At 41.2% G+C, this 27,985-nt stretch overlaps 1 protein-coding gene and 1 long non-coding RNA gene across 2 annotated transcripts in view; one reads left to right on the forward strand and one right to left on the reverse strand.

The window, feature by feature from the left end:
• The window catches only part of CDK14 (cyclin dependent kinase 14), a 338,936-nt gene extending 325,770 nt beyond the window's left edge, over positions 1–13,166 (forward strand). The window contains exon 15 of the mRNA XM_051612199.1: positions 13,145–13,166. The gene's annotated coding sequence lies outside the window, so the exon portion shown is untranslated. The remainder of the gene's footprint in view (positions 1–13,144) is intronic.
• On the reverse strand, positions 1–26,823 carry LOC127381648 (uncharacterized). Its single transcript, XR_007888773.1, has 4 exons — positions 25,810–26,823; positions 25,415–25,474; positions 12,807–12,953; positions 1–188 (listed from the first exon to the last, which is right to left on the reverse strand). It is a non-coding gene; the product is annotated as an uncharacterized LOC127381648 (long non-coding RNA).
• Positions 26,824–27,985: the final 1,162 nt, after the last annotated feature.

The raw sequence follows: 27,985 nt of genomic DNA on the forward strand, positions 1-27,985 counted from the left end.
GGGTTTCCACACATTTGAAGGCACTTGCCTGCGACCCAGGAGGTGATGTGCAACGCTGTCATTCCTGTGTACTGTATTGTCTTAGGTCCCCGGTTTGCCCTTGGGTACATCCGTGCAGCAGCTGGTGCAGTAATGGGGGTTTCTGCTGTTGTATGAATGCCTGAAGATGGAATTGGACTTCATGCCATCTGTAAAACACGGTATCAAACTCACACTTGCCGCAGATCCTGATATTTTATTAATTTCTTCGTACAGAGAACAAAAAAATTGCAACCAAGTTCTTTTAAAGATATCTTTTGGGCCTGAGTTAGAGAGATGGCCTTAGGTGGACTTTTTATTTTTTTTTTAACTTGGACATTTACTATTAAGAGAGAAAGAAAAGGTGCTGTTTAGTCTCTCTTCTCATGTGGTCCTCAGTTGCTACCTATTTTATTTTCCCCACACATGATCTCCTTTGTTCTCTGGTAGTAGTCACCTAAGTAAGTGATTAACAGATGAAGGATCAGCCTGCAACACTCCTAGCTCCAGGATGCAATGCAGGGGAAAAATGAAGAAATCCACACTGGTTGTTTTTCTGACATGCCTCCCAGTACTACATTGTCCCAACAGAGAAATCAGTGTTGTAGCAGCACACACATTTTTTTTTTTAGGTGTCTCTCAGCACTTTCCTAAATCTTCCAGACCTTCCCACACCTTCTTTCAATTAAATTGCTTTTCTTAACTTAATTTGGGACTGTTTAATTAGAGCTTTGGAAGTTTTTCTGAACAATGCAAGGTTATTCAGCAGCTTTGAAAACCACAGATTTATCAGGAGGGAAAGATTTACCTTTCAATTAATTTCCTTCACCTGTGGGTTGCCAAAAAGCTCAGGTTTCTCAGCTCAGTGAATGGTTTCCATCTGAATGACTGTGGGGCTGGAGGCCTCAGGCACTCTTGCCTCTTGGCCATAGAGCTGGGAGCCAATGCTGGGATCCTCCAATGTGTGCAGCTGTGGGGCAGTGCAGATGCCAGGAATTGGCACGATACTCTCGTTTCAAGACACCATGAGCTCATGTCATGAACCTGGCAAAAATACCCCCAAGTATTTCAATATTTCACATTTTTTGCACAGTATCTCAACTCCACAAACCTGTTACTGGCTTTTCTTTTAGTTTGGAATGAAGCATTTCTAGAAAGCATTTCCCCACGAAAGAAGGAATAACCAAACATCATTAGCAGTGAAACTTATCAAAAGAGGAGGACAAGCTTCATTGGCTTGAAGAGACAATAGGCACGACAGCTAAGATCTTTTCTTTCTAAGAAAAGTAATTACTTAATAGATCATCTTGCCACTCATGCAGGAGAGGTCTGGTTTTAATCCAGTTTGAAATCAATTGGAATCCTGGCAATCCTAAAGTAAATGAATGTTTTTTTGCATTAGGGCTTTATCTGGGATGACTTGCTAAGATGACGCTTCAGTTTAAACATCAATTGGAGCTTGAGGCTAGATCCCGTTCTGTGAATGTGGATGGTTTATGCAAGCAGGAAGTCACAGTTTATAGCCTTATGATTTGTTAATTATAAAAGAGGTTGCAATGGCTACATGGTTTATCGGTGAATACATCTAGATTCTGTCCTGTTATAACATATTTGCAGATGTTACTGGTACCATTGCTTCACAGTACTCTTTTTTTTACCTTTATGTGAACAGGGTTGGTTGGATTTTTTTCCTACTATGAATACAGATAATATGTATTTCTGATGCGATTGTCAGAGCAGCACCGTTCAGAAAGAGGAAGCCAACCTCTTTCCTATGCCCAGTATTACACCATTTGCAATAGCACAGCAACTCAAGATCTTCTAAGGACAGAAACTGCATCATACTGGAAAGACTGGAATCCTAATTTCCAATAGCATAAAGGTCCCAATTGCAGTCTTGGAAAAATCAACTGCTGTTATGCTTAAAATCTGGTTTTGTTGCAGCAATTAATGCTATCTATCGTAGCCTCAGTACACATGGAAAAAAAAGCCATCTGCAGAAGGACATTATTTAATAAAAATATATCTACTTCTGTTCATTGTTCCTCTAAGAAAACTTTAATGCAAAAGACAGTGAAGTAGGGCATGGCTCACTGAATTGAGGCAAAAATGAGGAAATGCACAATTAATTTTGTTTGGACTCAAAATTGGTTGCAACCTTTGCTTTCTGTTGTCATTTGTCTCTAATCAGCATTCCCACTGTTCTAAAAAAAATATTTGAATTCTAAACTGATGCAGGAAATGCATGTAAACAGATCTCACCCCCCTTCTGGTGAGTGCAATTTTCACAAAATAAGTTTAGGGGCTCTGGGATTTAAAATGTACTGACTTTTGTCTGTGGGAACTGGAGTGCCATTTTGCACATCCTGAGTGTGGTCTGAATTACCTGCCTTAAGAGGCATTGTTAGCACATGAATCGAACATCTCAAACAAAAGAATGAGGCAATAGCTCAGTTGTACCAAGGAGCATATGACATCACCTGAAGAGAAATTAGATGTTTTTTAGTCTAATACTGCTCTTAAGTATAAAGGTGAATGATGACTGAAAATAGGAAGGTCTGGGTACCCTCATTTTGCTACAGAGAGGTTGTAATCTGTTTATTTTCTCTTTAAAAGCAGTTTGCTCCATTTACCCATGGTAATCGTGCTTACTCAGTCCTCTGTGCTCCATTCATAAAGGAAGAGAGCACTGTATTCCTCCATGCCACAAAGTCCTTAGTGGCTTTGATTATGTGGGTAACACTTGGGGGAATGAGATGATTATGCATGTCTTGCTGTATTTTAAATTGAAAAAGAAGTTGTTTTTCACATGGTCCAGAATTACTTTCTGCTCCCACCAAGAAACTTTTGCAATGGCAGACTCAGTGTGATGTTCATCTTTGAGAATCCTGCTACAAAGACACCCATGTCTGAGCTCAGCTCCAGTCATCTAGGATGTGGGATCTTGCAAACATGGCATCTCATCACTTACAGACTTTCAGGGAAAGTTTAAAGCATCAGTGGGCTAGATGCTATTCTACCTGGTGACAAATGGTGAAGACTGATTTCATCTGGTGTAAGGAAGAAAACAGGCAGGTCTGCAGGGTCCCTCCTTCTGTGGCCACACACTGATCTGCTCAGTTCCCCGAATTCTCCCTTTGGGTGGAAAGATGCTGCATGGCCTAACATGCTGTTACCCTCCATCTCCCAACTAGACATCATGGGAGTCTGAGACCGATTAAATTCTTTTGGTTTGGCCAATTCTGATCCTACTGAAATGGGAACTTAATTCAGTGGGATCAGAACTTGGTTTTTAGGCAGTAAAGGTGCAGTGCTTACTGTGCAGAAGGTTTCTTTGATAACTTTCTAAAGAGCATAGAGAAAGCACACCACTGCTGGACAGCCGTTTTTGAACTAGAGAGTTGAGCAACCAGGATAATGTTATAAGAAAAAGACAAGCAATAGTTATTTTATTTTAACTCGAGCTGCATGAATTACTGGTCCTCTTTGGAGGAAAGCTATGCTGGCAATGCAAAAATAATAATAATAAAAAATAATTAACATGAAACCAGAAGGTTTCAGACTGTATGGCAGATAGGGAAGGCTTTTTTTTCAGGTTGAATAAGGTGTTTCATACTGATTTGGGACATTAATAAAGAACATGAAAGAAATGTGAAAAGAAACTCATGCAGGGTGACTGGAGCAATATTCACAAAACTGAGGAGGGGAGATCCCCTTTTGCATCCAGCAGTGCAAACTTTCACTCTGTAGGTGGGAAACTTCAAGTGCTCACTAATCTCCAGGTTCTCATCTCAGAAGAATATCCTAACTGCCAGGCTGAAAGGCTGGCTGCCCAAACTGTGCTTCATAGGCAGATCCAATGAAACTCATGCGATGGATGTTGCCCGAGAAAGCAGGTCTGCTGGATCAACAGCTGCTGGGCAATTTATATGCTGTTGAGTGGGACAGGGAAAACAGCAGAAGCTGTGGTGGTGAGCACAGCCTCATGTTTCTGCTCTGCCACCAGCTCAGTCCTGCTCCCTGTTTTCTGCGAGATGTGGAGCTCCTGACCACGTGAAGGCAATAGTACTTGAGATGAAGAAAATTCATTGTGGCAACTATAGAGGACACAGAGGAGTCTCTCTTGAATGCTGAAGTGTCCAGCCTCGTATAACTCATGAACATTCACTGGGTAAGAAAACAGGTGAGGACTATGGTAAGGTCTGGTGTCTAGGATACTCATTGGAATTTTCCAGTCTCTGCTTTGAAGCAGGTTCAAAGGGGAAAAACTGAAGGTGTCCCATCAGAATCAGTATCACTATGAAAGTGGTAGGAGGCCTAGCTTTAAATCAGTTAGAAAAAGGAGTAGATATTTGCCTCTAATTTCACAAAATTTAGTTGTTATGGCATAAGGATGCTCTTTTCCCATTTTCTGTTGTCTCAGAAATTGTTTCCAAGGCAGCTTTTAAGTCTTGCTTGAAAAGGCAAAGCAAAAACCTACTGCAAACACACCAAAATAATCCCTTCCACATTTTATTTCAGGTGAAACTGTTGACTAAATTTGACTTGACATTACGTTTGCATTTTTCTGTGACTGATTCCTTACACACTCTGCACTCATCTCTAGTTTGAGCTCTGCTGTTATTTCACCCTCCTTGTGTCCTGCTTTGGGAGCATCTAAGATAACTGCTCCGTCGCTGAGCTGCAGCATCCTCCACAGGGACAGGCAGATGTGCTAGCTTTTTGGCTCCATCGACTTTTCCAGCAAACTGGTTTCCATGATAAACACCTGAGGCGCTCAAGAAATATGTCTTCAGCTTTCTCCTTCCCAAATCTTCATTAAACAACAGTTGCGTGTATATATTCTACCCTAGCAGATGTTTTGCCTGGTCTATAGTCTGTGGAAAATGTACAGATTGAACTATCAGCAGTATTGCTAAAAGCTGCAGCCACTTTGCTTTGTTTTCACTTGGAGAGTCTGTATGTCTTTTTGGCAGATTTGATTTCTAGGCAGCTCCTGGCTGAAAACACTATCATCAGCACTGACTTCCCTCATGGCCTGTCACAGGCAAGCCGTCCTGTGATTGAGCAGCAGCCCACAACTATCAATATCCATTATTTGACTTAGCTGGTGTGCACTGCATTGGGCCAGAGGCAGGTCTTCATCTTCAAAATGTAGGGCTTGTGGGTACAGACCTTGGGCACATTTTCAGCCATGAAGCAATGAAACTGCACTCTTTGTTTGCACCCTGGCACTCTCCACCCCCACTGAGATGTCATGTCTTGCTGGATGATTTTTACATGTAAATCTGGGCTGCCCTGTGGCTCCCCTTCCTCTTCTCTCCTGCCAACCAGCTTCTTATTAAAGCTCCCGCTGAAAAGTGTGAACTCAGCTGGAGGGGGGTCTGTCTCCTTTTCCAACTTGCTAGAGACCACACATCTCAAAGCACAAGAGAGGCGAGTGATTCGGCCCCTGCCCTCTTCCAACAGCTACAGCCTCAGGGAACCACAGGAGGTGTTTCCAGCTCTGCTGTCTGCACTCCTCATCTGACAAATGAGCAGGTTTTCTGCCTCACTCCTGATGCTGCCTCTTTGTCTGAAACACCACACATGGGCCCTCCTTTTGTCACCATCTGTTGTTAGCTGTTCCTCTCTGGCTGTAGGTTCCCCTGAAAGCAAAGTGGCAGCTTCTTTATGCTGGCCCATGGAGACCTGCAGCGAGGCAGCTCAGCTCCTGTGAATGTCCCCAAGAACTCAGTTGCTACTGCACAGGGCTCTTGAGAGACCAAGCCCGTGTCTATGCTGTGGGTCTTGGCAGCACCAGGGCTTAGTGTGTGTCATGGCTGTATCCTACCTCATCAAAACGGCCTTAATCTCAGGACAAAAGTCCTCCAGCCCAGTATCAAATCTGCCAGTCCTCCAACCCCCATACCTGGCAGCCAATGCCCGAGGAATTGTGTGTGAATAAAGCAAGCCCCCATAGCACTACCTCCTCTAAGTAGTCTCCTAGCTCTCAACAGTGTCCAGCTAAAGTACATCCTGAGCTGGAGGTGAGGGCCTGTCAGGGGACGGTGAATGCTGTTTTACTGCCCCATGAGATAGTCACCTGGGTGAAATGGCTAGAAGGAGCCACAGCAAACTGACCAGAGCATGCCTGTCCCTCAGTGCCAAAGTCCTGAGGGAAGACACTGCTTGGCTTGAACACTATCTCCTCCTTGTCCGTTACATCCAGAAGGGTAGAAGCTGCTTCCCATGCAATGTAGTGCTGTGCTCTTAAAAGAAACCTTCAACTGTTCTTCATATTTATTAGATCATCTTTAATTTGGGACATCAGTGAGGGGTTTTCTGTGTTCTTCAGTTGCCTTCCTCCAACAGCTTCTGTCTGTGTGTATGACCTCTAGTTCCCTTCTTTTCCAGCCTGTAGCACATGTGCCTCTTAATTTAGTGCCATCACTGTATATACTTAATGAGCAGATTCTTTCTGTTGTTTTGTGCTGGATATTTCTAATTGTCAAATTCTCTTCCAAGTGGTCTTTAATTGTCTGTTTTATATGGTCATACTGTAGATTGGACAAACCCATATCACATTGTAGACAGGGGATCAGGCTGGCAATCATGCAAAGACAGAAACATAGTGGGACAAAAATGAGCTGACTTCTGTATTTGAACTCTGATTCTGTATCTTGATATGCCTGTCATCCTGTGTTGCAGGTCTTCATGGCAGGAATATTTCTATATCTCACAGGCCTGGTTCTCTGTTTCACTCTATCCATTATATAGCAAGAATGTGTTTGCTATAGTTAGGCCCAAGCTATATAAGTAACAGTGGAAAAATGGAAGCAAGCCCTGTGTTTTTAAATACTCACATGTGTCTCTGTCATAATGACTTCCATGGAGTCAAAAGGATCTTCCTCTTTATCCAGCTGCTGTGTTAGCTTTTATCTCAATTTGTAGGTTGTTTTGCATTACCCTGTTTCAGCAAGCCCACTGCTTCAGCAAGGCCCAAATAGTTGTTGATCACCTGGGCTTCATTATTACAGGGTTACTAGCAGAAGATATTTTCTCTTCATTCTCCACTGCTTTCCCCCCCTTTGTTCCGTTCAAAACACACGCACCACTATCCTTCTTGTGATATTGCCTGTAACTCTGCCTCTCCCTTGCATGTATGTTGCCTTCTGAAAAGTCAGGTCAGAAAAGTCCTTCTCCAGCAGCAACTTTGAAATACTGAGTTATGCTGTACACTGTGTCTCCCCACTGTGATTCATTCTGCTCTAAAGTAAGAGCAAGCCTGCTGAGATAGCTGGTTCTGGCTGGGCTTGGGATTATTGAGAACCTGAGGAATGGTAAGTGTCTTAAGTATCAGCCCTGGACCTCTGGTAAATAAGCAACCCTACAGTGTTCCTGGACTCCAGTGGGGAGAGCAGTAACACTGGTCTGCTTTTGCAAGAAGACCAGCAGTGGCACTGACAGCCCAGAGCTAGCAGTGCTCAGGGACAGTGTGTGTAACCTTCTTTGGGCTTTATCACTCAGCTGGGATTTTCAGCAAGATGGACAAGAGGCAAAATCAGTTTATCAGCTGTGGAATTCCTATTGAGGATGAGATTAAGGAACTGGTGAGCACCTGTGTATAAACAAGATATATTACAACCTGCTTAGCACAGCTGATTTCTTGAGAGCCCTTCAAGCCCTGTTTTCTGTGATTGAATCTGGGAAAGCAGATGCTTTTTTAAGCAAGGAAGGGTACAGGGAACATTAGGAGGCATTGCTGCTGCTTGGGATGTTTCTACCAATTGTTTTGTTAAGTCACAGCCTTTGTGACTGAACTCAGAAACAAGCTGCATCTTAAAAAACAAACAAACAACCTGTCCCATAAAGCAGGAGTATGCAGTGTCTGTTGTTAGAGATCGGTCCCACCACCACAGTCTGGTTTTCAAAGTACTAGTTCTGTCTATCCTTAATTTGGATGAGGATACTGCTTGTGAAATTGGAGCTAGGATCAGCAGCCAAAACTGTAAGTGTTTGCATTTAGGATTTTAACTCTAGCATATTAGTACTGATTGCTTTTGCAGATCTTGAACGCATGTTAAAGAAAACAGGAACAGAGTATAGCACATTAAAAGAGTGACTCCCCTTCCAAACACACACTTTTTGCAAAAGCATATTATGGGAAGATATTTCTGCTTAGGGTTGATTTACCAAAATGAGATTTGAAGTGTCATGGACACTTGTAGTGTATTTTGTGCTGGTTTGAGTTTATTTTCCTGGTTACCATTCATTTAATGACATTGCCTGGGACCTGGAGACACAGCCAGACAGATCTGCTGAACACATGAATACTAAGGAAGTGGTTTCCCTAGTAACAATAACCATGTAACAGCTCATACAACTTCTGCCCTTCCTTACGGGATTTTTTTGTTTGTATTTCTCACTGGGTCAGAGAGAGGAGACACCAAAATTGGAGATGGCTAAAAGGCATCCAGGATCATCTTACTGGAAGTGGGGAGAATAGAAAAAACAGCTGCTACATTTGCAAGTGGAATCATTACAGAGTTTGGCTTTGTTTTGGTTTATGGGAGTAATCTGGGGACATGCTCAAAGATGCTTCTGAGCATGGACTGAGCAGACTCTATCAGAACTGAGATTCTTACTTCAGAACAATTTTTACAGCCACCTTTTTTTTTTTTTTTCCAAATGAAACTATTGTCACAATGGATTAAGTGCAGCTTTGAGACAGTAATCGATTAATGGAAAGCAGAATGGGGAAACAAATACATACACAAAGTCTGCAATCTCAGTGCAGGATTTACTGCTAGCACTTTAGAAGTTGAATTAAGCAGCATTTGGGAACATGGATGGTTGTGCTCCTAGGTTCAGATTGCTAGTAGGGGGTTAGCTGGCTGGCATGCTCTTGCTATGGAAGAAGAGGGGAGATTAGTTCTGTAATACATTGCAAAGTATTCCTCAAAGAAAGTAGCTATACTGCTGTTCAGGTAGGGAATCCTTTTAGGCATGTTATGTACAATCACTAAATTGTGCTATCTATTTAGTCTTCTAATCAACCAATCTATTTACAGCTCACTTGAAGCCAGGTAGAGCAATTTGCTGCACTAATCCCAGGTATTAAATCTGCTTATTCAGGCACTTAAAAGCTGAAATCCTGGATTTCACTAGATATTGTTCAGATATGTATATTAATTTTTGTGGCCACTTTCGTGTAATTCTTTATATTAAAATAAAGTTTAGTATTATCTGTCACCTCTCTGTAGAGCTGTGTCTTACTTGAGATGCATCTGTTCCTGAGCAAGCTGAAATTATTTTATTCAGTGCTAGAAGGAAAAACTGATAAGGGCCAAACTGCAATCAGCTGTGAGTTTACTGTTAAGATAATAACGTGAACAGACACTGTGCAGAGATCAGCCATACTTTGCTTTTTTAAGATCTTTGACCACAATGAAATCATGACATTATCTCAAAGCTGACACATGTAACTCTAGCCATACAGATATTTACAGCAAAAAATGATAAGCTTGATCCTGAGAGATGCTGGATACACCCACCCTTGCTGCTTGTGATGGCAGTTCTGGGTGTTCAGAGCCTTTGGATCAGACTAAGATGGTCTCAACAAATCACAGTGAGGGAGGCAGACAGGAAATGGCTATCAGAAAACCAAAGGCAGGCTCAGATGTTATCCTTATCAGACTGAGATGAGATGGCTCAGAGCAATAGACCAATTCTTTTCCCAGGCTATATCAAGTATCAAGACTGGCCAATGCACTTTAGTTCAGGACAACCACAGAAATAAGCATAAGCACATTTGTAATTAGTACTTGCACTCTCCCACCATGTATAATTTCCACTATCATATTATCTTCCCATCACTGATAGCATATTTTAAGCCAGGCATTTTAAGTAGTTGTATTAGGTTTTTCTCCTGTAAACCAGCTGAGTTGGAAACCTTATCAACCAAAATCAAGGTCAGACCTGTGTGCAATATGATCTTGGCAGAGAACAACACTGTTTTGTGCTCTCAGGATCACTGACAGCAATAAAATTATGTTGGGTTTTTTTCTTCCAAGTTGAACATGCATTAAGTCCAGTCGCACAGTTGCACGTTACATACTTACATTAATAAGAAAGCAACAGTTAGTAAAATCTACCTGTGATTTTACAGGTTCCTGAAGGTACAGGGTCTTCCAAATGATAGTATGCTTTAGAAAATTTATTTATTCGTTTCTGTTTGCAAAATAAACATTCTTGTCAATACCGAACAATTAAATAAATCCAGTTGGTTCGTGTGTCTGGCAACACATGCACATCAGCAACAATCCTATGCATGCATATTCAGATGTGAGTGTGAATTCAGATGAGTAAGAGAGCATGTCTGTATTCCATTCTGAAAATAATCATCCAGCTCCCAATTATGTAAATGGTTGGCTATGCTGATTCAGGCCAGCACAGTTATTCTCTGTTTTCTAACTGCACATCAATGGACCTAAAGACTATTAAGTTGCCAAAGTTGAATCAGATGTGTAATACAAATTTAAGACATTTACCATTTTTTCCAATATCAAAACATTCTTCTTTTCACAGTGGTGTAATGTGGCTCTTCCAGTATAAAAAAAAAGCTATGAATAATTTGAAAATGTGTGATATCTTTTGTATATCACAGATACTTTTCTCTTGAATAAGGAACTTTTCACCAGAGGAAGACCTTTAAATTACTCCCACTTGTTTCCCAGTCTATTTCTAGGCTAAATTTACTGTAAAGAGAGAGGGTTTGCATCTGCCTGTTTCAGTTCTCCAGTGTATTGAGGTCAGCTTCCATTCTCCCTGGCTCTGATGCCTGCCTGTGTAAATACAAATTCCATTTCCATCCTATTATTTTTCTAATCAAGGGTTTGTCATGCAAAAGAAGATCTGAGGTGACTGTGTTTTCCATTATGCAAAACATTTCATTATGATAATATCTTCAGGACAGTCTTATAAAGGTGCCCTGCCCAAAGAAATCACAAACGAGAGCAATGAAATAGTAGACAAATCCTGCATAATTTGCCCTCTCATTTAACATTCAGGCCACAGAGTTCACCCTAATTTGCCATACACATTTCCTCTGACATTCTCGATCTGCACATACGGTAAAAATAAGAATTGGCAGCTTTTACTGAATAGACTTCTGTTAAGTGCTTGTCAAAAGAAGAAGAAAGGGGTTGTAAAATGCAGTCATATTATCATTTGCTTTCTTTTGCTTTCTGTGCTAAGCTCACACTTAATAAAATCTACAGTCAATGAAATTTACCTTTTGAGCTCAAGTTGTTTCCATTCAGAACAAAGTAAAAAATACACCAGCAAAGAAAACCTGGTATTTCTTAGAAATTCTCTTTTCTCTCTTATGCCAAATCCCAAGGGGCAGGGCTCCACAGAAAGGGAGTTTATTTTCTAAATCCTTTGAACACAAATCCCTTGAACACATTTCTAGGACAGTGCTTTCCTAGACAATCTCAATATCGCACCTTTATATCAATACTCTTGTTAAAAAGGTGAATACACACACACATTTTATTGTATATATTTAATTTCTATTAGATGTTGTTTCAATTATTCAATTATGAATTGGCTTACAAGCAGACTCCTGTGAAGACCTGTGTCTGAGTCTTGGCAAGCACATCATATTTCTGCAGTTTCTGTGCATTTGATTTGTATGTTCTCTCTTCTTACTGTGCAAATTTGTGTGTTGTATGTGCCTGTGTACTCAATATGTAGGATAGTGAATCTACATTGACCTCTTAGTTTGGCAAAACTTCTGAATTTGTGAGGTTTCTACAAGTTTTGAATGGTGATGGTTATTTCTGACTGTTTCTACAGTCAGCCAACTTAATTTTAGGGCTTTAGAAGACTTAGGCATTTTAATTATCATCCAAAATAGGTAAATGATCCTTTTCTTCTCTGGCTGTTCTAGAGTGTCCTTCCAATTCACGAAGCAATAATACATTTGAAAAAAAAACACATGATGTATTATCCTTGATCCATAACCACATCAGCTACTGTGCAGCGTTTGTGACTAAAGCACATGACTGTTTTAATTCATCTTTACTGAACTGATGCTGAGCTGACTGATGCTGATGTGGATATAACTACATGTGGGATGAGACTTCTCTGTAACTTCCCTTATGTTACATGTCAGCACAGTACGTACTCATCCTTTTCCAAGATGCAGCCATTTCACCTTCTTGGAACTAGTTTTAAGTTCAAGTCCACAAAAGCAGCTTTCCAAGGTGGCAAATAAGACTTTCTTAAATCAGACATATTTGCCAGTGGTGCTGTATCATTTACATTTACTGAACAGCTTTCTGTAGATCTTTCAAGCCCCCCAAGCCATCTAACAGCAACATTCAGCTTCAGAATGAAAACTGAGCCTAATTCCTTACTCCTAAATAAAACTCTGACTATTCCAAATAGCTTGATTTTTCTACTGTTTCTTACTGCACTACAGAAGTCTCAACACACACCTTTTATAATTACACTTATCTGAAACTCCACATGATACCCACATGTATATTGTATCCACTCAAACCAAGTCATTTTTTTTCCTCAAACAGCTTTAAACCCACCTTATTCCTAACTCCCACCAGTTCTCAAGAGTGATTGTTTGATCAATACAGCTTGTATCTACTGTGAATTCTGAAGTTGGCTTTAATCTGTTCAGGGTGATTTTTCCCACCAGTGACTAAGGCTAAACTTTTGTAATTACCTTTATCAGCAGGATATTCCTTTCCTTAAAGCTGGTAGAGGTTTTGCCTTTAGCTACTTACCTGCTGCCTCCTTGTGTTCCGGTACATCTGGGTTTTAGCTGCTTTGCTGGTGCTTGTACTGGCAATGTGCAACAGCTTGGCCATCACACTGTCTCTTCCTCCAGCTATCCCACTTCTGACTGCTTTGCTGATTTTCTTGCTTTACTTCTGCAAAGATGAAGTAGAACCAATAGATCAAACAGCATAACTGTAAGGGCTTTCAAGTTGGTGATGCCAGTATTTTTTGTACTCTATTAAAAAAATACATGATCAGGATTATTGGACCAAGTCCCAGCTTATCACATTTGTATTCATGACTAGTATGTCCATCTTTATGCTTTTTTTTTTTTTTTTTTTAGGTCTGATTTCTTCAAAGATGACTCCCAAATCAAGTTTCCATCTTCATGGGACATAAGGATACAACTTTTGAAAACCATTCCATGTGCACTAACGTAAATTGTTATCCAGCCAGACTTAAAATCCTTGATTGCAGCAGGCAGTTGTATGAAGCCTGAAGGCCAACACAGGCCATGAGGTCTGCTCCATGGATCTCCATAGCTTAGCAGATGTTTGGATTGGAGCTTGCTACCACCACTGCTTCTCTCCTGCCACCAGAATTCCCAAAAGCGAGTCAGCATGTTGCTGGAAGTACACAGCTAGCAAAACACTTGTAATACTATCTCCCAATGGATCTGACCTTAACTGAATTTGGATGGAGAAACTGTGTGCCCAGATCAGTTACTAGGGCATAGCAGCTGCTAATCTGTGGCAATTGCTCATTCTTAGCTTGTCACAAGTGCAAAGGAAACAGGAGTATGAAACTGTAAAAACTTCTGCATCCCACAGGCTGCGACTCCATACTCATGCTGTGGTCACACACAAAAACCAAAGCACCTCTGTCTGCAATCCTGGGCATCCAACTCCAGACAGATCCCCACTGCAAGAGCTTTTCAGATATCATTGTATTTTTACTAATTCTTCTTGATTTCTTTTACTACCCTTCCAAACTGCCATATCCAACACCAGGCTTTCTGAACCAAACTGGGGAGAAACTCCAGCAAGCTCAGTCTCATGGTAGTGCTGTGCCTGGTCAGAACCAGGCATCTTCTCCCCAGGTCAGTTCAAACACTGCCTATTTCCTGGGCAGGAGCAGATCCATTGCTGCATGAATTTGAGGAGTGGCCCCAGTACCAAGGAGATCAAGTACCACAGTATATTCCCTGCAGGAAATGGTTGCAGTTTCTTGGCTATGAGCATGTGAACAGCACTGTGATTTCTGTTTTACTATCTATTTTTACTGTCTATTCTCTGTAAAACTGTACATTCCTTTAATTAAATAGCAAAGAATGTTCCTGCTTAATTCTACTTTCTATTGCAAAAACACACGATAGTGGAAATGATGGATTCTGGTGTCTGCCAACTCCCTAATACCCTTATGTGTTCTAGAATGTAGGCAATTAGAGCATTCATGTGATAATTCCTCCATTATACTTTTCACATTAATATGATAATTTCTTCTGAATTGTTTAGTCAAATTAATTGCATTGAGCCTTATGTCGGGTATACCAAGCATCCTTCTATAGAGAGTTATTAAACTACCAATTTTTATCTCACTTAAGAATTGCTTTAATAACAACATTTAGGAAAGCTGGTTCATGATCTGATATGGTGATAACTCCAAATGTTATATGCTTTGTATTGTCAGGCAGCTTGTGAGATAACAGAAAAGATCTACTCTTGGCTAGGGAGAGGATGAGATGTGAAGTTTTCTCTGCTGGAGTGCATATGCCTTTGGACATCAAAGCTTTTAACATTTTACATAGAGCAGAATGGAAACGGGACATTTTATCACCTGGGGTGCTGCCTGTGCCCTACTGCTTTCTTTGCCAGCCCAGGAGTGCCCCAGGGCAGGAGCAAAAGCAGTTCAGATCAGAGTGCAGAAGTGGGAGCATACTCATGGCTATGGCTGTGGGCATCCACTGTCAGTGGATAGATGCCAGGACAAAAAATAGTTTTTCTTGGGAACTTTATGATGACAACAAACTCCAATAATGAAGATCTATCCTGGGCAATTATAAACCAAGTACCTGCAGGAAACATTTCTCTACTCCTCAGAGGCTTTAACCTTCAACTCCTAATCTATCTACCTCATCCAGCATGGCATGGAAATAAACTGTAATCAAGCAGCACTGCCAGTCTATATTATAAAGACTCTCTTGTTATAAGATAGGATAGATGTCTGGCTACTAAATGGGAATCTCCTAAAATACACACCCAATTTCTTTGTCTTTAGCCTAAAGCAACACGAGAAGGCTCTGCATGACAAGTTCAGAGGCAGATGCTCCATAGGCTGTACAAAATGGGCCAGGGAGCAGCAGTGAGAAAGACGTGGCTGTCTCCTGAGAATGTGAAAGGGGACTCTGAGCAATGTCAGATATGAACAATGTCAGCCATGAATTTGGAAGGGTGACATTTTTGTTTATTTTTATTGGGTGATTATCCACTTGTGAGAAATACAGGCCAAGACTTGGGTCTGCAAAAAATAATTATGTCTGGAATTTATCTTGATAAAATATAAGTGCAGATTATGTTACTTGGGTCAAAATCTGTTAGAGTAAGTATGAGATTAAAAGTTCCTTGGTTCTTTACTGCTTTAAGAAAAGAGAGAGAGAGATTTCTTAAAGAAAAACCAAGAGTAGTGAAATAATTACTATCTACGTGCAGGGAGAATTTGTTGATTAGGCTGGTAGATACTTCTACAGAATATTTTGGTGATCTTACATGTCATGTCCATGACTTCAGCCAAAAGGCTTTTATCACAAGCTCCATAGTGAAGAACCCTCCCTATGGTTTGTCTTCTTGTTTCTTAAAGTTGATCTGTTTCTCTTGGACTGTTTAGCTCAAGAAAAATGGATAAAAGTGGGATATGATCTTTTTAAAGGTAAAGTACATGCTCAAGGAAAATTCATTTTCATGTGCAGTCAGCTGCAGCCAAAGTACTGCTTTATATATACAAGAGGAAACAAAAGATTTGATTACCTATTAGAGGGTATGTACCCAGGAAACATCCACTTCAAATCCCAGCCAAATCTTCTCTGGTTGGCTTGAGAAAAATAATCACCCAACAGAGAAATTAAGTCACCCAAGACAGTAATCAGCAAAGGTAAAATGTCTTTTTCAACGTTGCTTGTAATTAAGCAATTCCATATCTAAGTTTCTTGCCCAATAGTCACTCTGAATAGTTAAAAATGTAGTTTAGATTTGAATCATGAGGATGACAATCTTAGCCTACAGCAGATTTTTCATGTTGGTGATCATTATCTCTGGCCACCTGCCTCTCATAAAATTTCTTTAATTGAGCTCTTTTTTAACTTATTCCTGGAGGATGTGCTCTATCACAAACACCTCTCTGTCCATGGCACGGTGTCAACTTCATTGGTTAGGCTTGTTGAGAAGCAGGACTCTCTACCTCCTATCGGCACCAAAAAAGTGACAGAGTTTGTGACATTTCTTGCACCATTTAATCTTGACCAAAGGCTCCTTCTTCTCTCATGAAGAGACCTCCTCTACAGAGTGAGTAGAGGCACTGGGACATCCACTCACAGTAGACGTATCACAGCTTATCTGGCTTATAAATTAATTCCATATGCCCAGTCCAGAGTTTCTCAGCAGCAGGCAGCTATCCCCTCACAGCAACAGAGGAGTATGGCCCCTTCAAAAACAGTGGTCTCCAGCCCAGACTGGCAGAGATGGCAAGTCTGCTGTGCACCACTGTCCTTGGGGTTTCCCTTCCTATTAACTGATAATGTGTGTGCTGCTTACATGGCCTGATGAGTACTTGAATTGCTATTGACAACAGCATGCTGAGGGAGACATTTATTAGAGCATATAAGGGAGGTAGGGAGAGGAAACTGGTGACGAAGCAATTAAGTAAATAGATGATATAAACATGCTTAGTCAGAATGTTCATCTGTCATACTGATTGCTTTTAAAATAAAAGAATATATATTAAGAAGCTTGTATGCTATTATGAAAGAACAGAGTTTAAGGTAATAGCAATACTGTGAGTTTAAATAAATCCATTGTAAAGAGTCCTGCTATACATGGCAGGGGAGAGGTGATTAAGGGTAGCCTCTAGTCCTGTTGCCCTTTTTTTCAGAGGACTGAATCAGCACTAAGGTGACTCAAGGTCTTTTTTTCCTCCCAGGTCCCTCAGCCTGGTACATCCCTTTGCAGTACTGGAAGAAATAAAATAAGAGGGATTTCTTCCTGTATTTGCCACCTCAGCAGTTCAGCCAGTTGTGTTTAGAATTTTTATTTAAAGTCAGAAAAACTAATTATTAAATTTGCTTTGTGAAGATGCAGTCCAAGCTGCAGCTTTGTGATTGCTTGACGTGTACCAAAGCTGAGGCTGTGGCCAACAGGAGAGACCCTCTCCTCTTCCATCATTCAGCTCATGCCTTGCCTTTCTCTGCTGATACTAGCACCCCTGCAGCCATGCCAAGAGCTGGAGAAGGGAACTGAAAAAACTGGAAATGTAGTGGGTTTTGCTGTAAACTTTCAGCTGGGGCAGAGCACCGCGCTGCTCCTCCCCACTGCCCTGCGGTGCTGCTCACACAGCAGGGGTGGGAGAAAGGGCCTGGAGGGGAAGTGTGGGACCATCTCCCTCAGGGGGCTTAAAACAATTGTGACTCACAGCCCAAAGCTTCCCAGGGAGGAAAAATAGGCCTCAGGAAAAAGAAATGTGTGTGCCAGCTTTAGATTAAATTCTCTTTTCTATCACAGACTTCCTACCTGACTTTGAACAGGTCATTTTAATCTCTTTCTACCTAAGATTTTCCCCTCCAAAACAAAGATAGAGCAGTATTTTTATCTTTCAGAACAAAAACATTTGAGATTTTGAGGTGCTGAGGCACCCAGGTACTTTGGGAATAGGGGCACAGAAAGACTTTTGATAGGTCTGCAAATATTATTAAAGTGCTTCTGCCTCAAGCTTCCCTTTTTAATTGCCTTAATTGTAGACAGTATTAGAACTGCACAGCTAAGTTCTTTGTAGCTTAACATTTTGTAAGTATCCACACATTTCAGAAGTCATTGGTGTAACTGAATTCCAGATAATAGAATTCAAGGTATAAAGATGAGATGCATGAAAAAGGATGGAAGGTGTTTTTCAGGCTTTAGAAATGTTTTCACTGTGTTTCAAGTTTCAGTAACTTTTAGTGGCATCACTCAACAACAGAGTGAGCAGGCACACCATGGTGAAAACACCAGCTGCAGTTTATTATACATGCTGTTACCTTTCAATCAGCCATACCATAGCATTACTCACTCCATCTGAACCTCAGCCTGATCTGAGATCAATGCAAGCTCATCAGACCTGACACAGGAATCTTTTTTCCAGCAGAGCTAATGTATGGTTTTGTTTTTTGACCAGAGCCATCACTTAGAGGGCTTCAACCTAATAAACTTGCTTTAATATAGAGCAGACAGAGTGGTTGTTTGGACCACAACCATTTTTTCCAGAAAGGGATGATAGTACTGCATCAATACTGTCATTGTGGTCGTCTCCCTTGTCTAAAAAGTTCTGCTCGCAAAACAGTATTTGAAATGTTTATCCTTGGAAAAAATATACTTGGTGTAGCCATAACAAATGGTAGAATATCTTTTTTTGCCTCAAAATTTGAGATTAGAATACCTATATTTATAGCTAAAGGAGCATACCACTAGAAATATTTACTAAGGTGGTGATACTATTACAAAGGCAGATCTTCATTCAAAGGTCTTGTGTTTACAAAACTCATATGAGAGATTACAGACTATTTATTCTGGCATACATCTGTCCAGCTCTGGCAATCTGATTTTTAAAGGGCCAATTACCAGAAAGCACAGGCACCAGCACTTTTTACATGTAAGGTCCATGAAAGAGGCTGGAACTAGAGATATTCACAGAATCACAGAATTACTGAGGCTGGAAAAGACCTTTGAGATCATTGAGTCCAACCTATGACCTAACACCACCAATCGGCTAGACCATGGTGACTCCACCACTTCCCTGGGCAGTCTATTCCAATGTCTGATCACCCTTTCCATGAGGAAGTGCTTCCTAATATCCAATCTAAACCTCGTGGTGCAGCTTCAGGCTGTGCCATCTTGTCCTGTCACTAGTTGCCTTGAAGAAGAGCCCAGCCCCCACCTGACTACAACCTCCCTTCAGGTAGTTGTAGAGAGTGATGAGGTCCCCCCTGAGTCTCCTCTTCCCCAGGCTAAACCACCCCAGCTCCCTCAGCCTCTCCTCCTAAGACTTTCCCTCTAGTCCCTTCACCAGCTTTGTTGCTCTCCTCTGGACCTGCTCCAGCACCTCAATATCTTTCTTGAAGTGAAGGGCCCAGAACTGTACACAGTACTCAAGGCCTCACCAGTGCTGAGTACAGGGGGAGAATCACATCCCTACTCCTACTGGCCACACTATTCCTGATACAAGCCAGGATGCCATTGGCCTTCCAGGTCACCTGGGCACACTGCTGGCTCATGTTTAACCAGTTGTCAGGGACCAGTCCCAGGTCCCTCTCTGCTGGGCTGCTCTCCAGCCACTCTTCCCCCAGCCTGCAGCACTGAAACCATGTCTCTACATTTCTTCTCCGGCTTTACCACATGCTTTTTTTTTTTTGACCTTGGAAACACGTCATATCTCCACATTAAAGTTCCTGCATTTAGAAAATGAGGATTAAGAACACAGATACAAAGCTGCTCTAATTTTATTGATATTTGCAGCTTTCGGAGTTCTAATGGGTGGCACTGTATGATGGCAAAGAGTTCTTTACATTTTACTGAAGCAATTTATTTTTCATCTGGCCACAATGTTGAACTGCAGATCTTCAATGAGTGTGGACTTGCCAATTTGAAGAAACAACTGATTTAACAAAATGGTTTTTCAAAGACATGTAGAGAAATTGGTGCAACCCCATCATGGAGATAAATTTGTATCAGGCTGAGTGCCTTGTATTGATTAAACTTATGTCAGCAAGAAATCAACTTGCTAATTCCATGAAAGGCACTTCTAAACTGAAATAAGAGTGTCTACACAGGGGGTTAGTTTAATATTGGCACTTTTTTTCCCAAATAAGACAAGCCTTTAAGCCCCATATCCCCAGTGCTGTGCATTTCAAAGGAAGGGAAAAAAAAAAAAAAAAAAAAAAAAAAAAAAAAAAAAAAAAAAAAATAGAAGTGGCATAGCAGACATGGCAAAACCCATTAGGTTTGAGATATACCCTGTCCTTGGCACTCTGAGAGCAACATTGTCTCAGAATTACGCTTTCTATAGTTTGAAGCATCTTGAAGTCTGGTGCTATTTAACACATTATGGGGGAACACAGTTCCCTCACAGTTTTTTAATGGATCAAACAATGCTGACTGGCGTATCCCAGAGATGTGGAGTCAAGGCTGTGGTTTCATGGCAGCCTAACTTCTACTGCAGATCAACTCCAACGATGAAATCTTTGGATCATGCAACCTGGAAGCCACAAATTCATCATTTGTAAAAAGGAGGGAAAAGTGCCTCCCAAAACAGTTTGGTAAATCCTTTTGCTTGCTGTGGCAGCAGTGCAGACAAAGGTTAGGATGAGCTGCTGCTAGCCCTTGTCAGTCAAAAGTAGGACCAGACCCCCAACTCTTAACTGCCATCACATAAGTCCTTGGAAGGATATATATGTATGTATGCACTTTAGCACAGACTTTTAAGCAAATATTTAAATCAGAGCCTGCATTTTTAAGAAGTCATGTTGTATCCAAAGAAGCTGTATCAGAGAAGATAGTGATAGGACAAGGGGTAATGATTCTAAACTGAGAGAGGGGAGATTTAGGTTAGATATTAGGAAGAAATTCTTCACTATAAGGGTGGTGAGGAACTGGAAGGTTGCCCAGGAAGGTTGTTGGTGCCCCATCCCTGGAGGTTTTTAAGGCCAGGTTGGACAAGGATCTGTGCAACCTGGTCTGGTGGCAGGGTTCCCTGCTCATGGTAGGGTTCCCTGCTCGTGGCAGGGGGGCTGGAACTTGATGATCTTTAAGGTCCCTTCCAACCTTAATGATTCTATGATTCTATGAATTGTAAAAGAGCATATAAATAGAAACATAAAAACTCAATGGCTTTGCAGAAATACTTTTTCTGTCTTTCCAGCTATGATACATGGCAGAGCAACAGACACTGTCCAAAAGAATCACATTAGCAAAGTGCTTCCTGAATTTTAATGATTGCAACATTAATTGATAACACGGCATAAGAGCCCAAAGGTAAACAACCTTTCCTTTCCATTCCCATCACTTTCTATTCAGTGTTCATATTTTTATATATCCTTCCTCATTAGTTACTGACCTTCCAAAATTGAAGAGTTAACAAGAAGCCCTGTCTCCCTCACTTTGCTCGTAGACTATGTGTAGGTGGAATTTCCCTTACTTTCCAAGGGTGTGACTGGACCTTGCTTCCAGTGGTGTGACTACCACTGAGAGTCCAAGTGGGAAAAAGTGGCATTTTTCTCTGAAAACACAGAAGTACATAAGCATGCCAGAATTTTCTGGATGTTACAGATTTAGATAGCCAGCTGTTCCATTAGCTGTGCCTCCTGATTCCTGCCTGGCAGACTTGAAGCTGAGGGTGTTACTGCAGAGGTATGCAGCTGTCATGGGGCTGTGGCTGCTGAGACCAGCCATCCCTGACATGACCTGGACCAGTCCTGTGTGATACTTTGAGATAAGGAAGAAAACCTTGATAGACTCTGTATTCAACATACAGCCAGCTGAAGGGAACAGAAAACCTGGGTCACTGAGATGATGTGGTTTCTCCTGCTGGTCTTCAGTGCTGGGAACTCTGTGATAGTTTTCTTAATGTCAGCAATACCACATGAAACTACACAGAATTACAATAACTATCCCTGCAGACGGTAAATGTGTGGCTTTCCACAGATAAATCCAAATCCAGTAAAAACTACACAATCTTGTTAGTCACTAAGGAAAACAGACGTGTCATGAAATCCAGAGGCAAAGAGTCCAGATGCACACCAATGTCCAATAGCTTCATGTTCTGACAGGGATACGAGGAGAAGAGAGGCTTGAACGCTTTGCAGTTGGGCTGTATGTTGTCATTGTGTATGTGAGCTGTACAGAATGACCACCTGTGACAACAGGGAATGAAACTTCATCATCCTAAGGTAACGTTCACTACTGTGAACTTCAAAATTTTTTCCAAAGTGGTTCTTTTCCTCCTCCTTGAAGACTGTGGGATCAGGCCAAGGATGGTTTGTCTGAGGCCCACGTGAGACATCAGATACACTCCTAAGAGGTGCTGCAGTGTCGAGCAGTCGCTGTGCAGTCAGGCTCAGAGAGTAGGGGAAATGCTAACTAGAAAAATCAGCTGTAGAATTGGGGAAATGTCTGCAACACTAATCCTGTCTATCCTTACGACAATTCCTTCCACACAACCAGCTTGAAGTTTCTGAAAACAATTTACTTCAAAATACAGCTGGCCCCTCCTATATGAAGAAGAATGTTTTTAGGGGAGAAGTGCTTACAAGCAGATCCTAGTGGTGCATTCCTTTCAGGCTTGCTGGGCAGTTTGCCTCTGTTTACACTGGTTAAATATTTAAAGCTATCTTTCCAAAGAAAAGCAAAAGCCCCAAAGATTTTTTTCTAAAGTGAAAGTTGAGATTGTCCTTTAATATGTACCAAGCCACATTCCATGGAGAAAGGCAGATGCAGACTGCAAATTACTCCCTGCTCTGATCTCATCCTGCTCACTCTCTCAATAACATTCATGGAAAATGCATGCATACCTAAAGGACACGGAAAAACAACTTTCCTCCGCTCCATCCCCCCCACCTCACACACATACCTTTTCAATTTGTGTATCCTGAAATACTAACACAGAAAATATGATCTGAATCTCATTTACATCAGTGAAACAGGGCGTAATTTCATGGAAAAGAATACTTAAAGCATGGCATAAGCAGTGTGAGACAAGAAGTAAAAGCTCATAATATAATTTCTCCTTGCATCACAGCCTTGTGAAGCTCTACTCACTTCCCTTGCAACCATGAAATCAGCAGGTCTACTCCTGGGAGTAAGGATTGCTGCTTAGGCCCTTAAATCAGCCTCCCTGAAGAACAAGAGAGTCTGTGTTTTCAGGCACTGTATGTAACTGTAGAAGAACTCACCCAAGAAAGGGAAATAAAGAGAGAATAAAAATTTTCACATTCTCTCTGCACAAGAAGAGCTGTGATCTGCAATTGCCCTTTTAAGAGTTGCGACATTTTCTTGTTCTCCGGAAAACTTTTGGCAGCAGCAGCCGGGCTGCAGCCCCTGCGCCTCTCACCCCAGCGCAGAACATGTCAGGGAAGGCAGGCAACATACGGCTTCAATTTGCAAGGGATCATCTACATTTCTTCTGAAGAGAAAAGAAACCCAAATCAAATTTCCACATACTCAATCTATCTTGAATAAACAGCATTAAGGGAAAAATGCTGTGGGTATTGGGAGGAAGAGACTCTTTGTAGACCGCTTTGACTGCACATACCGTTTCTCCTCGTGCCTCTTTAAAGCATATAAAATCACTGTGATGGGGGGCCAACTTACACGAGTGCTAGTCAAGGATTGCTCTTCATGCCTAGCCCATGCTACATGCTAGGAGTTTGGGTTACAATAGGTGTCACACAGCAGGCAGGAGTAAATTACCACTGACTTCAGTGGCTAAAGCAGCATTTCCACTCTATTTCTCTTATTCCCACAACCCCCAAATACAAATAAAAGTACAATTTTAACCTAAGTTGACAGTCACAGACTAATACAGCCAATTAATAAAAGGCACATAGAAAGATGGCATCTGGGATGAATTTGAGGACAAGATGATCTGAGCCACCTGATGGTAAGAGAATTACTTGGTGTCTTGTCAAATGCCTGTTAGTAACAACTGATTCCACACCAAGATGACTTTCTGAGCACTTGGCTGTACAGCTGAGACCCTTTGCTGCAGTAAGTATTCTGGCTGCTGACAGCACCATCACCTAGGGTTCCTGTTCAGCTCCTAGTGATTTTCTTTGCCAATCACTGCATGTGTTTGTTATTTTTGTCAGCACAGGCATACTTCCAAGAGTCTTCTAGAAGTCCAAGAAATAGTTGATGTCCAAGGTAGGATTTTACATTGTAAGGATTTTCCTCTTCTGGTAAGACTAAATCCATGAGATTCTATGGGCCGTGGCCCTGGGGCAGATGGTTATGTCATTGTCATGTTGCAAAGTGAAAAATATCTTACCGTGCCACTGTAAAAGCTGCTTGAGAGCCTTGTCCAGATAACTTCTCTCCAGAATTTAGGTCTGTAGATCTGTGTGTCAATGACTAGGGTCAAACAACTAAGTTTAAGGAGTTTGTATTCCCTGTATTAAGGATTTTATCACCAGAAATATATGGTAGCTTTAATGAGGCAATGTAAGGGGGTTTTAATCTTACAACCTGAGATGTACAGCACTGTAATCAGCTCTCCATTTCACTCCTTTGCACTCTTCATAGTGATTCTCCAGCAAGCCTCCTTGTCGGTGCATCATGAGGACTTAATGTGACATACACTGCCCTCTTTGAAGAGAGAGATGCTGAAATGAGACCCACCTGAACTGTGGACATGTACTCTCTCATCTGGAACCCTCTAGGTCACTCTGAGAGGTTTCAGAAATGTAATATACGTCGCTGCCGATCACAGATTACATACTTGAACCCTACTAGAGCTATCAAAAATCCTTTCTTTCCACACAGAACTAATGCGCCCCCAACCATTAATCATTCTTATCAGCCAAGATTCTTGTTCAACGTGAGCTAAAAATAATTCAGCTTGTAACTTACCATACTGTATTATGATTGTACATTCAACCCATTGTTTGACATTTAAATAACAAAATCTTGAACCAGCTAAAGAGCTAATTATCTGAGCATAACTTCTTATTTCATTTGGTGGACAAACATACATCTATGCTTATCATCTGTGTTTAGATTTTATTCCTTTGGGTAGTCACTAGCCTTACTACAAATGTAGTTTGTGCTTATATTGCATTCTCTGTATGTAACAGGCATGTGAGATAAAGCTGAATTATTTCCTGTATAGAACAAGTTTTCCTTAAATGCTGTGGAAAGGAAGCATTCATTCTATCCTACTCCTGCCATTGACTTAAAAGGAAAACAAGAAAATACTGCAACTACCTTTTGCTTTCTTTAAAAAATTCTAAATTTAGGCAGTTTCATTTTTTATTTTTTGCAAAAGATTTGTGCCATACCCACCCCCCATAAAAACAATACAAAACAGCACCCGGAGTACAAAAGCATATTTAGGATTCTACTGGGATATAAACAATGTAAGAGGACAAAACTCGGTACTTTTCCCACCTTCCAGAGTCCTAATTTTCTCTATTGGCTACTGTAACAAGTAACAGCAGCACATTATTTTGAAGATATGATTTTAAAGTATGCTTTTAATGCCCAAATTCTGATTTCTCTTAGAACGGAAGATTGTATTTTCATGGGAATGGGAAAGAAGAAGGCCTGTGCTTTAAGAAAGACACTACTTGTTTGTGTAAGAACATGATTACCGTCGTACTGACCCAAGCAAATGTGACATCCAGTCCAGCCTCCTCTCTCCCACTGTCACCCACGGTGGATACCTAAGGAACCATCAGAAGAACAAGGCAGACACTGTGATAGTCTCCTGTGGATGGGACATGCAATACTAGAGTTGTATGAAGAAGTAGTATCTTTTATTAGACCAAGACATACAGGTGGAATAACCAGACAAAATTTCAGCCAACACCAGCTGCAGCTCTCAGTAAAGAACAATTGTTTAATATTTACTAAGCTATTGATTAATTAAGCAAGCTCTGAAAGGCAGATGGTAGCTGTAGAATGGAGAGGACATTAATGATGTTAATGATGCAGAGGATGTTAAGGATGGGAGAAAGAGGTGGCATTTATTAGCTATGCAAAAAGGAGAGACAATTACCTTACAGTCTGTTGATTCTGAGAGAGGTAAGCAGGGCGATGGAAGAAGGCAATTATAATTTACTGTCAGACCAGCATCTCTACTGAGTCATAGTTTTGGGTGGTGGGCAGAGTTAGGAAACCTAGTTCCCATGCCCACTTTTGTGGAGCAAGTTCTGTAGCTTCCCTTAAGGATCAGGACTCAAAGATTCTGTCTTCTGAGAAACTACATCACTGACAGTGTTGTGGTCTATAAAGACCTGAGTGGTAGTTTTCAGCAACAAAGCTACCAGCAACAAAGCAGCCATGCACAGGATGAAGTATGTTACAGTCCTGGAACTGCTGATATACGACCAGAGATGCTGGTGGTTTGATGGCAGGGGGTGTTCATTCCTGGAGTAGTGGATGGGCATCATCACATCTGAACGTTTCTTGCTCAGGCAGGATTTAAACTCATCCCGTGTTTTGGACCACAGAGAATTACATTTCTAATGATGACTTTTGTGGTTTGGGGTGCTTGAAATGTAGGACAAGTGCTTCTGGGAAGATTCTTTCCACACAGGATTTTCTGTTATGTGAAAAATCATTAAGCAATTAAAACCAGCAAGCCCGAGGAACTTCCCTGAACTTAACAGCTCTCAGCCCTCATTCTTTCCCCCACAATACCCCATCCATTCCCATTTCCACTTTTTCAATCTGAGCTTGTCTCACTGATACATCCCCATCTAAGCTCTAAGCAGTTGTTCTCAAGTTGCAAATAGCAGTAGTTGCTGCTTCAGAACCAAACAAGTAACTGTTTAACCAAAAAATTAATCTACTTTTCTGGCTATGCCAGTTGGTCTGAAAAAAGCTATTACTTGCATGAACAAATCTTGTCCTGTACACACTGATCTTTCTCCTAGAACAAGCTTCTTGCTTGTTGCACACAGCAACTTACAACAGCGGCTTTTTGGTGTTTTTCAGTTTAAGAAGTATTTCCTAAATATTTCCAAAGCAGATCTGCGTACATAGAATTTCACCCAATTGATGACAGACTCAAGCATCTTAATTACCTTAATAACCCAGGTCTGAAGACTACAAGCCACAGAAAGCTTCCTGAGACTAGATAAAAATTCACATTCATTTTTTATGAGAAAGAGTATTTATAATCCTTGTTCATATCTTAAGATCCAGTGTTCAATTCTTTTAGGATGAATAGGAAAACAATACGCTCATTTAGGGCGGAATATAAATTAGGCTTTGTGTTAGAGAGGAATTAGTAATTTTAATTACTGATGTACATCTGAAGAGGAAAATCTGTAGCTTAAAACTGTAAACATGATATGCAAGGAATCAAACTTTTTTTAGCTGAAGATGGAAAAAGGTATCATTAGTGCATATAATTTTTGAACTATGGTTCTCTGAGAAGGGAGTTCCTGACAGAACTCAATGAACCTCAGCAAATGAGGACATCAGCAATCGGCGTGTTGTGGAATTTCTAAAGATGATCCCTCTCCTGCAGTCGTTACACAGCATAGATCTTGCTATTAATTAGTTTGAATGTGGGACAGCACTGCTGGGAGAAAGAAAGTGGCCTAAATAGCACGGTCCAAATTTTATCTGTTCGCTATCCAAGAGACACGGATGTCTTTTATTAACCCTTGCAACCCGTGACAGCCAGAAATAAATGCTGGGCTTGTCTTATTCCTAATGGATTTTTGCAGCTCATTAGCGTATAAAGTGGAGAGGATGGAAGCCGGCTGCAGAAAAGGAAGACATCTGGCCGGAGAAGTTTCAAGCCTCGTTCAGCTGAATGGCAGCGTTAACCATCAGACAAATACGGGGACATTCATGTCCACAACGCAAAGGCTCAGTTACTGAACGTTTGGAGAATGTGGTAGGATTCTCCTCCTCTCCAGGAGCCTGATTATTATTCTTTTTGAATTCCAACGAGTCCAGTAAATCCCCCACTCAGCCTCCATCATCGTTCCAGACCATGCGTTTCGGAAGCGCCACCAGGACCTCCATTCTGCACGAGCAGCAGGGCTTTAGACACGCAGAAAGAAGTGGCCACTGCTGGCGGCCACTGTATGCCCATTCACTCCCTCCTCAGAATATAGCGAGTATTTAAAAAACCTGACGGGAGGCATTTACAAGTCACGCTGCATTGATCTTCAACTAAGTTGGAATAGCTGCCCACTGGGCAGAGGGAGGAAGGG

This window comes from Apus apus, chromosome 2, assembly GCF_020740795.1.
Source record: "Apus apus isolate bApuApu2 chromosome 2, bApuApu2.pri.cur, whole genome shotgun sequence".
Classification (NCBI taxonomy): domain Eukaryota; kingdom Metazoa; phylum Chordata; class Aves; order Apodiformes; family Apodidae; genus Apus; species Apus apus.